Raw genomic sequence first — 12,101 nt, 5'->3', positions numbered from 1 at the left:
CCACATTTTCGCACTCTTTCCATCGCTCTTTCCTCCACTGTCTTGTTTCTCTCAATCCTTGTTCCTTCCGCTCTCTCGCTTTTTTCGATCCTTCTTCCATCCGGTCTCTTGCTTTCTTCCACACTTGTTCCTTACGCTCTCTCACCTTCTTTCCATCCTTCTTCCTTCCGCTCTCTCGCTTTATCTCTATCCTTTCCCCTTTCTCTCTCTCGGTTTCTTTACTTCCTTTTTTCTCCTCTCTGTCTTTCTTTCCATCTTTCTTCCTTCCGCTACCTCGCTTTCTTTCCATCCTTAATTTCAATGTCTTCCTTTCAGTCATCATGTGCATTTCCTTAACTTTTCTCCCAGACCCCGACTATGACAAAAATGACGGCAAATACATGGGCTACTTCTGCCAGTTCGTAGGCAAAGGACGATACACCGTGAGGGTGGAGGTCTCAAGCCAGAAAACTACACGTGTGGCGTACCTGTTGAGGCGCTCGGGTACATTCCTCAGCACGTCAGCCCTTGTTGCTACTACGGGTGAGTTTCCATGTACTCGGCACATTTATCCGTATAGGCACCCACGTAAACTCAACTTGCACTAGTCAGTCAACTGCAGTGCTAGGTGCAATCCCCCGGGCTTCCTCCCAGGCTATGGAGAGGTACCATCATTCGAGCACAATGCAATTCCGCAGCAACGCCGACATTGCTGATGCTCCAATGCGGAGGTGCAGTGGAAATTAAGACCCCAAACGTCGAGCAACGTAACGTCGTTTTTCTTTTGTATATATTGAATCTGTAGAAGGTCGATGTAGAGGTCGCCGAGGAGAGGACCGCGGTCACGTTTATTTGAAGAGTGCCGGACAGATTATAGTGTCAGAGAAGCGGCGGCAGAGGTCCAGAGCGTTCTCTACACGCGTTATCGCTCGGGAGGTGACCGCGGTCCCATTTATTTCAAGACTGCCGGAGAGATGAAAGCCGCAGAGCAGGAGCGGCAACGTCCGACCGAGGCTGAGGTCCAGAGCGTTCTCTACACGCGTGGTCGTCCAGTAGGCGCCCGCGGCTACAATGATTTAAAAGCTCCCGGAGAGATGATAGCGGCAGACCAGCGGCGGCACCGTCCGACTGAGGCTGAGGTCCAGAGCGTTCTCTACTCGCGTGGTCGCCCTGGACGAGACCGGAGCTACGTTGATTTCAAGGCTGCCAGAGGTGATAGCGGCAGAGCAGCGGCGGCAGCGCACTGCTGAGGCCGAGGTCCAGAGCGTTCTCTACTCACGTGGTCGTCCAGTAGGCGACAGCGGCTACGTTGATATAAAGGCTGCCGGACAGATGATAGCGGCATAGCAGCGTTGGCAGCGTCCGACTGAGGCCGAGGTCCAGAGCGTTCTCTGCACGCGTGGTCGTCCAGTAGGCGACCGCGGCTACGCTGATTTCAAGGCTGCCAGAGAGATGACAGCGGTAGAGCAGCGGTGGCAGCGTCCGACTGAGGCCGAGGTTCAGAGCGTTCTCTACTCGCGCGGTCGTTCATTAGGCGACTGCGGCTAAGTTGATTTAAAGGCTGCCGGATAGATGATAGCGGCAGAGCAGCGGCGGCACCGTCTGACTGAGGCCGAGGTCCAGTGCATTCTCTACACGCGTAGTCGTCCAGTAACCGACCGCGGCTTCATTGATTTAAAGGCTGCCGGAGAGATGACAGCGGCAGAGCAGCGGCGGCAGCGTCCGACTGAGGCCGAGGTCCAGAGCGTTCTCTACTCGCCTGGTCACCCAGGAGGCGACCGGGGCACGTTGATTTCAAGGCTGCCAGAGGGATGACTGCGGCAGAGCAGCGGCGGCACCGTCCGACTGAGTCCGATGTCCAGAGCGTTCTCTACTCGCGTGGTCGCCCAGGAGGCGACCGGGGCCTCGTTGATTTCAAGGCTGCCCGAGAGATGACAGCGGCAGCGTCCGACTGAGGCCGAGGTCCAGAGCGTTCTTTACTGCTTGTGGCAACCGCTTTGTCTTCATTGGTGGCGCTACAATTCCTTCAAATGGTGGCGCTACAAATCTTTATTCCCCGGCTCGACTAAAGGCTGACTACATTTTATCACGGGCATGCCGCTGCTTGAGCGAATGACGAATAGCGAGAACCATCTGACTAGAATAGATTCGTCTTGTTATCAAGCCCATGTCTTTATTGTTAGGCCTGAGGAAGGAGGGGGTGTCCAGTGGCGACCGGTGTCAAAGCTTGCTTAAATTCATCTGCTTTGTAAACGACTTTTAGTAGTAGTAGTAGTAGTAGTAGTAGTAAAGACTTTTAATCGACCATAATTTATAGGCCGAGCATGTCGAACGCCTGGGCGACCAGAAGCCGCTGTTCTTCTTCCCCTTCAGTGCCAAGCCAGTCGAGCCAGGTGGTGATGAATATAGAGGGAGGGGGGAAGGAACCCGACTGCTGAGCAGCCGGGCAATAGAAGAGGAAATGGGCCAGGTCCGCATAGATACAGGGGCAGTTGGGACAGGAAGGGTCCGATCGATAGCGATAGAGGAAGAGGCAGGACGGGGTGATAACTGCATTCATCTGAATGTGCTGAAGAAGGCGAGACTCCGGCACCGTGAGTGATGGATGAGGGGGAGGGTAAAGGCGTTTGTCGAGGCGGAGCTCAAGGTAGACCTCTTTTATGGTGCGGCGAAGGGTGAGTCTCCCACCGTCCTCCGAGGGCTTGGGTCAGGGGATCAACGGTGCCCGGAAAAGTGTGTCGCGGGCGAGCTGATGGGCCAGCTCATTGCCGTCAATCCCTGAATGCCCAGGGACCCAGCGGAGGAAAACGATGGAAGGCTGCAGTGCGGAGACCGCTCGTTCGACCTCCTGTTGGAGAGAAGGGGTCAGGGTGCGTTTCTGTATGTGGTGTATAGCGGCTTGTGAGTCTGAATAGACTGTGTACTCTTGGAGTGAGGGAAGGAGGGCAAATGTATGGAGGGCATGCTCAATGGCGAGGACCTCGAGGGACAATGCGTTTGGAGGGTGTAGATACGGCCCGCTGGTGTGGGTTTCAGGAGCAGGGAGGTGCGGATGGTACAGGGCGTAGCCGCAGGAACCTCGAGGAGCCACGAAGGAGGCATCCGTGTAAGCTACGCCCTCGGTATCAAAGAGAGGGGAATGGTGCTGCGCGGCTGCATGACGACGTCCGGCGTGCAGTACGGGGGACATGTTGGTTGGGAGGGGAAGGATACGAAGATTGTGCGCGGCGGTGGGAATAGGAGAGGTAAACGGGGAGATTGGAATGGGCGAGATAACCGCTTGAGTCAATAACCACTGACCCTGAAGGGTAAGGGAAAGCCGGGCAAGCTGCGAGTCACGATGGAGGCTGAAAAGAAAACGAAGAGGATGGAAGAGGCCTGTGGCAAAGAGCTTAGCGGTAGAGGTAGTGATAGGGAGGTTGAGAGCTGCCTTGTAGAGGCCCACAAGGGCAGTCTCGAGAGCGTTGAGTCTGTGAGAAGGAAGCGTACGGTGCAAAGTAGAAGACCTTGTTGAGGGCCAGCGTGTGGGCAACTCGGCATGCGTGAGCCTCGTGGAGACCTGAGCGTCGAGTGACCACGCGCCGCAGGAGGTGAGTTACAGAGTGGCAGGTGGTGATAGCACGGTGGAGGGCTTGCACATTCTTAGCCGCATGCAAAGGGAAGCCAAGAACTTCGCACTGTGTGACGACAGGAATGGTAGAGCCAGAAAGGTGGAGAGAGACGAGGTGGTTGTGTGAGCGCTGGTAGGAGGAAAGGTTGAGAAGGAGAAGCTCGGATTTCTCAGGAGCAGGAAAGAGGCCAGCTGTGGTGAGAAAGGAGTCGATGAGATCTAGGCCACGTTGCAGGGTGTCCTGTACGTGACCGGGAGAGCCAGATGAACACCAGAGAGTGATTTCATCGGCGTAAAATATATGATGCAGGTCGGGAATTTCAGCTAGCTGGGAGGCTAGAGGGGCCATAGCGAGATTGAAAAGGGTAGGAGAGAGAACAGCACCTTGAGGAGTACCACGGGTGAGGTGGTGTGGGTTAGACAAGTGGGTATCTACTCGAAAGCGAGCCACACGTTTAGAGAGGAATCAGCGGATATAGGAGTACATGCGGGAGCCACAATCCAAAGATTCGAGTTGAGTAAGGATGTGATCGTGGCAAACACCGTCAAAGGCCTTGCGAACATCGACGGTCACAAGAGCGTAAATTTGAGTGGGTGTAGGGGACAGGAACGTTTGCTGGAGAATCAGAAACATGTCCTGTGCACAGACGCGGCGTCGAAAGCCAATGAGAGAATGGGGGAAGAACTCCCGTGTCTCAAGAAAATCAGAGAGGCGAGTCAGAGCCATTCGCTCAAGGGTCTTACCAACGCACGACGTCAGGGAGATTGGGCGGAAGTTAGAGAGAGAGGGAGGTTTGCCCGGCTTTGGAATTATAGAAATAAGGGAGCATGTCCAGGAGCTCGGCAATCAGCCGCTCTCCCAGGCCTCATTGTAGGTTTGAAGGAGGAATACTTTGGCGCAGTCAGGAAGGTTACGAAGTGTGGTGTATGTAATGGCATCCTCACCGGGAGCCGAGCGTGTAGCATTAGCAGCCAGAGCAGATCCGAGCTCCCGGAGAGTGAAGCATTGGTCCAGATCGGGGTTAGGTCCACCTGAGTACACCGCGTAAGAGGGTGCCAGAGGGGGCGGGAGGTAGAGAGAGGCGAGTTGATCAAAAACTTCGGAGGGAGTCCCCTGAGTGAGGGCTTTAGCTAGAGTGGGAGCAAGGGCAGGCTTAGTTCCAAGGAGGGATTTAAAGAGAGACCATGCGGATCGCGAGTGCAATGCAGAATCAAGGCCATCACAAAGAGCACTCCAACGAGAGTGCTCGAGGGAGGCGCAGTGGGCGACGATCTCGACCCGCAGAGCAGTGATCCGGGAGGAATGTTGGGCATTGTGTGGTTGGGAGCGAAAGGAGCGTTGAAGACGTTTACGGCGACGCCATAAACGGAGAAGTTGAGCATCTGGGTCTTGGATTGGGTAACGAGAGCGAACGCGACGGCTACTGGACGTGAGCGCTGCAGAGATGCGCGACGTCCAGTCGTCGTAGGATTGAAAGGAGTCGGAGGCGAGATTAGTGCGAAAAGCATGCGAGTCAGTGTGAATAACCGGATGACAGCGAGGGATGTGGGAAGAGAGGTGGTATGGATGAGAAAGTGGTCACTTAGAAGAGTTTCGGCTGTCACCTGCCAGTGAAAGGAAAGTGAACCCCGAGAGAAAGTGAGGTCGGGTGTCGTTGGGCGTTGTGAGGGAGTGCCCGCTCGAGTAGGAGAGCCAGGAGTATTAAGAAGGGTGAGGTGGCGTTCCTGGGCCAGACAATAGAGGAGGCGGCCGGGTTTGAGGGTTTGTGGGTAGCCCCAGAGTGTGTGAGGGGCATTAAAGTCACCACCAAAGAGGAGATGGGAGGTAGAAGGAAGAGAGTGAAGGAATTTGCCCAGAGCAGATAATAAAGAGGAAGTGACAGGGGGGTTGTAAAAAGACAAAAGGACGAGTGAGATGCGAGAAGAAGGGTGGTAATAAACCACACCAACTAAATATTTAAGGAGGGTGGAGGGGATGTCAATTTGCTCTACGAGCACGTCACTGCGTACACAAATAGACGCAAGTGGTGTGGCCGTAGTGGCATGGTAGGCGCGGTAGCCTGGGACATTGCGGGCCGTCCGTGTCTCCTGGAGATCGAGAAAATGAGGCAGAGAGGGGCGGGTGAGTAGATACTGGTGGAGGGGGGTCTTATTGTGGCAAAGATTTCGGCAGTTCCACTGCACAATCTCGAGGTCCTCGCCAAACGCCATTATGATAGTGGAGAGGAACGCGATGGTACGCGTTCCTTCTTTTTTGCCGGGGGCAGTGACTCATGGACGGATTGGAGCATAGATGTGAAGGATTCCAATTGCTTTGATTGTGCTTGGAGGGTGGTAAGAATTTGGAGAACCGAAGTTTCCAGCTGAACCAAGCGAGTGTGATGTGCCTGTGTGGTGGTTTCGACAAGGTCAGCCAAAGGGGCGACCTGGGCGCTGCAGGAGGGAGTGGTGAACGTGGCAAGGTGCTCATTTAGCTTGCTAAGCTGGGAGGTAAGAGAGGAGGTGGTTGTCTGGAGGGTTTGAGTCAAGGCATGTATCTGCTGTTGTAGATCGTGGGAAATGCGCTGCTGCTCGCGCTGCTGTCGTTCCAGCATTTGGAGCCGGAGGTCGAAGAAGCGGCTCTCGTCAGTCAAGGATGGAGAGAGTGGTGTAGTGGAAGAGAGGGACGCTGGCACCGAGGATCCTTTAACTATGGCGGCGTAGGAGCCTGGGCGTGACGTGATCGGAGCTGATGGAGATTCATGATTAGAGGAAGATGAGGAGGAGGATGACGAGGGGGTGGTGGGTTGAGTGGCCCGGCGCAAAGCTAGGCGTCGGAGGTATGCAGCTTTAGCACACTCGCGTTGTTTAGAAAGGAGGAAGGGGCAAGTGGGGTCGAGGGAGGGGTGGGTGTTCACCTGGCAATGAACGCACCAGGGCTGGGCACACACATGAGCGGAAGGGTCAGCGGGTAGAGGAGCAGCACAGCGACGACACTTGGCCGGAAGGCTTAGGTTTAGGAGGACGGCACCGGAAGGCAACGCGTTTGAAATATACAAAGTGGGGGATAACGGTGCCAGCGAACGTTATGAGCACTGATTGAGTGGATCCCACATGCGAGCAGCGAGAGTATCTGTTTTGAAAGATTCCAGATCATGCATGAGGTCATCAGGAGTGAAGTGGGCCCCGACGTTGTGGATGACGCCGAGGCATGAGACGGGAGGATGGGGGGTGTAAGTTTTGATGGTGACAGGCTTACCATGAAGCTGAAGATGCGTGACAGAGAGTAGGAGGTGGGCGGTGAGAGGAGAATGAGTTTTTAGAAACACAAGGCTTTGGGCTGGCTTGGCCTGAAGGGAGATGTCGGCACTGGTCTTGGAGGAAACTTGTGCAGCGGAGGCGACTGCGGCGAGTACGTCGTAGAGAGGTAGCTTGGGGGTGAGGGTTCCAGGGGGAAGCTGGATGGCAACTGTGATGAGCTCGGCGCGGGGTCGGGCTGCGGTGGCAGGCTTACGGTTGGCACCGATGGTGCTCCAGCCGATTTCCTGGGATGGAGTGTCGTCTGCCGGGGACGTCGTAAGGTCCATGTCTGAGTCCTCAGCCGGAGTCTCAATGTGCGACGCGGGTGCCGGGCTGGAGGTCTTGGTGTCAGTGGGACCTTTGGCTGGAGTAGGTGCAGCGGCTCCTGCGGCGGCGACGAACGCAGCCGGCTGCGACGCGTCTATGGCCCCGAAGCTCTTGGCGTCCCTTAGAGCGTGGAGTTGGCTAGGTGTGGACGCTGCGCCGACGACGAACGCTGCCGGCTGCGCCGCGGCCGTCGATCCGGTGCTCCCAGCGTCGCTCAAGGCGTGCAGTGCGGCAGGAATGTGCTCGGTTGCGTGGGCGGCGTTGAACGTACCCGTTTGAGAGACAGCTGTCGACGTGGTTGGAGCAGGCCCCGCGGTGGCGGCATCGGTGTATCTGGGCTTCAGGGGCTTGGTCAGACGCTGAATTGCGGCGGTGCAGGCGCGGCGCGTTAGGGTTAGCGAGGCGCCGCACCGCTTCACAGTTTTGGAGACGCTTGGAGGGCCAGTTCGGCAGCGGGCCGTGATGCCGATGGTGTCCACGTGCTTCGGGAGCCTTCCTGAAGCGATGGAGTGTAAATCCAGGGGTGGGCGAGGCCCTGGACCAGGCCAGGGGCAGGTTAAAGCAGAGCACGGTAGGCAGCCAGCTAACCAGGGCGGCGCCACCTAGCGGATCCTCACGACTTTTATATACAGCAATCAGTTCAATGACAGCGCTTGATTCTCAGTAATACTGCCAATAGTGCACCCTCTTTGTCGCATACATTTCACCTGTCGCATTTCGAATACGTAATATGTGTGCGCGCACGAGTGCGCGACTGTAGGGGGTGCCTGTATCGCTTAGATTAGACGCACTCGTGCATATGTGTAAAGCCACGCGGCTTCTCCGATTGGACCGACTTCCCGATGGGCGATAATAATGGCGTTGCTGGTATTTTCTCCTTGTTTTATTTGAAGGGACAACTTTACTAAGAGGTAATTTGAGCTCGAAGTCTTCATGTGGTGGGACTTACCGCGGATACTAAGACGTTTCAGCTTTGGGCTACTTATCCCAAGTGGCCAAATCAGATGTTGAAAGCGGCGGCCGTATTTGGATGGAGGCTGAATACGAAAAAACCTGGGTGCTCAGCGGTGTGTAGGCCCGTGAAAAACCCCACGTCGTACAAATTATTAAGTTTCCCTCCTCTACGACTTCGTCCATATAAACCATGTGTCACATTGGAGCGTAAAGTCCATATTTCGTTAGATTCCTGCGTACAGTCGCGTGCTTGCAACACCCCTCACTGGGCGATATGCCCTGACTTGTGCATGAAAGAGTTTCAGCTGATTTTGTGCCTCACGTGAAAAACGGCCTCGCCGCAATAATTCCTCCCTTCATTTTATGTCGATAGAAGAGCTGCACATATCTCGCACAGTGTTACTGCGCGCCGATGTAGTCTCTTGACAGGGGTTCGCAATCCTTGAACACACCTTTGTTAGCCGACTGTACCAACTATCGAGCAGATTGTATGCAACGCCACGTAGGCCGAGTAATGCGCGCTATCGGTGACAGTGGCGAATGGACATTCGGGATGGAATCGAATGCAGAGAGAATGTAGTGTACCCGAGGGCTCGAAAGGCGTTGTTACCGCCTTGCAGAGGTCTCTTCCAAACTAAAATAAAGATATAAATAGATTGCGACACTCTATACAGAATCGTATTCGCGTTTAAGTAGGGGTAGTGTGCCGTCATCCTTATGCAACGAAGAAAATACCCTATCTGACCCAGCTGCCATAGCATTCATGAACTCGTCATTAACTTGTGTTTCATGAAACGCGTGCTGCATAAAGTTAAGATTACTATCTAAAGCAAAACATCTCCAAATGCACCTCCTTCCCTGTAGCAGTGCTTTAAGTTGAAATGCAACTTTTTGACGCCCATAGTGTGTTCACGCGGGCGGTAATACCAACTGTAGATTCTAGCGGCCTGGATATGTACATTAAAATAACTGAAAGTAGGCAAAGTCCCAAATATTTATCGTGCATTTTCGCTTTTGTACCTCACACGCGTGCAGGAGTCTATAAGCATTAAGATTGAAAATGATGATAAGCTTATTTCTGGAAAAGAATTCTTTAGTGGAGTGTGTATTTGTTGGTTATAAACAATTTCGACAGTCAGCTTTGCAAGGACAGCTGAATTTTTTCAGACTTTTATATGCAGCGGCACCCGAAACTAATGGGCAGTAGTGTAAATGTTTGCGAAACAATGCGTTATAAAGCATTTTTTACTTTTTTCAGCAGACAGCTTCTTAAACGAGTCAAAAATCCGATGGCTTTGGATGCTTTTAAAGCTACATAGGTTATGTGGTCATCCCACATCATATTTTTGGTGAATATTGTGCCAAGTGACCAAACAACTTTATTATTTCAATCTCTTCATAGTTATAAAATAGGAGAAGGAGATGACTGCACATTCTGTGTTTGGGTGAAAAAGTATTGCCTTAGGTTTTACGGCATTTACTTAGAAAAGACTTACCACACCATATTTTTATTTTCTGTAAAAGCACATTCCCGTTCCTTGTTAACGCTATTAGCATCGCCAGATAAAAACAAACTTGTGTCGTCAGTGTAAACTATGAACCTGTCACTGGTATCCACACCTATTATTTAATTAATATATAGATTAATTAGCAACAGTCGCCGGATATTCCCTTGGGGAACCCCGCATGGGGCTCTTTTAGGAATTGATTGTCTATTCATTTATTTAGACACACTGTTTTCTGAGTGCTAAATAAGAGTTATTTAAAAGTCATGGTTTTCGCCTTATTCCTTGATATGCAAGCGTTTGAAACAAGCTGCTATGATTTGTGCAGTCAAAAGATTTCCTTACCTACTAAATTTTCCTAAACAAGTTCTCAATTTTCACTGTTCTTTAATATATATTCATTCTGGTGTGGAAGTGCAAGTTCTGATGAACGCCCTTCTTAAAGCCATATTGGCAGTCGGCGATTATACAGGGTTTATAGAAAAAGTTTCCATCTCGTTTGAGAATAAGTTTCTCTAGCACTTTTGACAAGACAGGCAAACTACTGAGTGATCTACACTTCCCAAAATTGTTTCTATTTCGTTTCTTGTATAAGAGTGCTACTCTAACAACCTGCATTTTCGAAGGAAAAGTGGCGGTCTCGGTACATAATATATATGTTCTAATGGCGCAGCAATAATGTCGATGACATGATTAACTGGATGAATGTGGATATTAACTGCATCACTGGAGGTACTGTTCTTCAGGCCTCTAAGCGTTGAGAAAATTTCATGGCCAGAGACAGGGGGTGCGTTCCAATACTCCCAAGTAGACGTCTACTTAGACGTCTTGCCGGACAGCGGCCATTTTGAGACTCGTTCCAATTTTCACGAAGCCGTCCAAGAAGACTGCTTCGCCGAAGTCCACATCGATGCAGGCTAACTTCCTGTCTAAAGATGGCGGAGCAGTTGGTGCAGTCAGAGCTGAGTGAGCCGTGCTCTTGGCGGGCACTAGAGCCCGGAGACACACCATCTTTCAAGTGCCAGTCATTCCGTTAAGTTGATTTTTATAGGAACTGGCGGCAAATAAAGCCTGTCTTTGTGGACCTACGATTATATTCGTGAATCGAGCGAGAGGAAATCGTGCGGGCGATTTCGTCTTCTATGCAGGTGAGATCGTCTGCTGAAGCGGTAGCGATGAACGCACCATTATTTATTTATTTATTTTTATTCAAGTTACTCACAGGCTCCTTTACATTGGAGCATTGTGTGAGTGGGGCAGTACATTGAAGTTAGAGAACAGAAAAAAAAAATAAGAGCAGAAAAAAAAATAAAATAAGAACTAGCAAACTACTAACAGCGCGTTTTTAACTTGTTTTATTAAGAATTTTTAAGAACATAGGAGTGCAACTATTCCCAAATGTTAGTTCAGTTTATATGCCGCAAGGTGGCGCGTGAAGTAGACACGTTCCAATATGTAGACATGTAGACGGCTTCCTAGACGTCACACTAGACGTCTTGTCGGACGTCTAGAGAATTGGAACGCACCCAGGGTCTGCACACAAGGACGAACGGCATCTATCAATGGCTAGATGAGATGAATGTGCTGAGAAATTGGAAGGGGAGGTACAAACTCGTTAAATTCTTTTGCGAGGTGACTACCAGAATATTCTATGACACGGTTAGTTATCTTACTTGGGATTCTCACCTGCGAGACAGCCAGAGCTGAGTGACCGATGCTCTCGCCAGAGTTTAACAGGGCAATTCGATGGAGTCTGAAAATGAGTTTCATAATGTATGTCCTTCGCCTGTCGTAAATCGAAATTCAGTTTATTCCTGTGCTTCTGAAAGCCCTCAAAACAAGAATCTCTGTGGTGTGAATAAATACCTGATATAATTTGTGATTTCTTTTAATACGCGTGTGCAATTCACGCGATATCCACGGCTCGCTTACGATATCAGGTGCCCTGTTTAACATTGGATTAAAATTATTGTTATAAATATGAGTGAACTTGCCAAGCAAAAACTCATTACCGCTCTCCGAACAACTTTATTTCTATCCAGTTAATACCTTGCACATTTCAACCAAATCTTTCTAGAGCACCTGCTGTTAGATGTTGGACTATTATAAGGGAGTAATTATTCATTCCCGTACACCCGAGCGCAGCCACTGACTTTTCATAGTAGCCGGAAGTAGTAAAATTCAAATTAGTGAAAGTTACTACCTCAAGAAGCTAGAAAAAGCACTACAATCGCAAACAAAATGCTAGGAGAATTTACTAAGAGGATGCCTAGAAACTTTTCGCAGATGTTGCTAGCGTTCTCACACGGTGCGCTGCATGGCTTGCTAAATTTATGCATAGTGCAAAAATAAATGAAGCTGCAAGATCAATTTTGTTTAATCCCGACCACGCCCATAGCTACCAGTGCATGCTGGCCGTAAGTCACACGCTAGGGCTTAGACAAATA

The 12,101-nt window shown here is 51.2% G+C and overlaps 1 pseudogene across 1 annotated transcript in view; it reads left to right on the top strand.

Annotated features, from left to right (window-relative positions):
- The window catches only part of LOC149336919 (calcium-activated chloride channel regulator 1-like), a 103,680-nt pseudogene that overhangs the window by 76,845 nt on the left and 14,734 nt on the right, over positions 1-12,101 (top strand). The window contains exon 13 of the transcript XR_016284525.1: positions 349-522. The product of XR_016284525.1 is annotated as a calcium-activated chloride channel regulator 1-like (transcript). The remainder of the gene's footprint in view (positions 1-348; positions 523-12,101) is intronic.

This window comes from Amblyomma mixtum, chromosome 7 (genome assembly GCF_055824585.1).
Source record: "Amblyomma mixtum isolate Tamu chromosome 7, ASM5582458v1, whole genome shotgun sequence".
In the NCBI taxonomy this organism is placed as follows: Eukaryota; Metazoa; Arthropoda; class Arachnida; order Ixodida; family Ixodidae; genus Amblyomma; species Amblyomma mixtum.
This window is presented reverse-complemented; position numbering and strand designations above follow the sequence as displayed.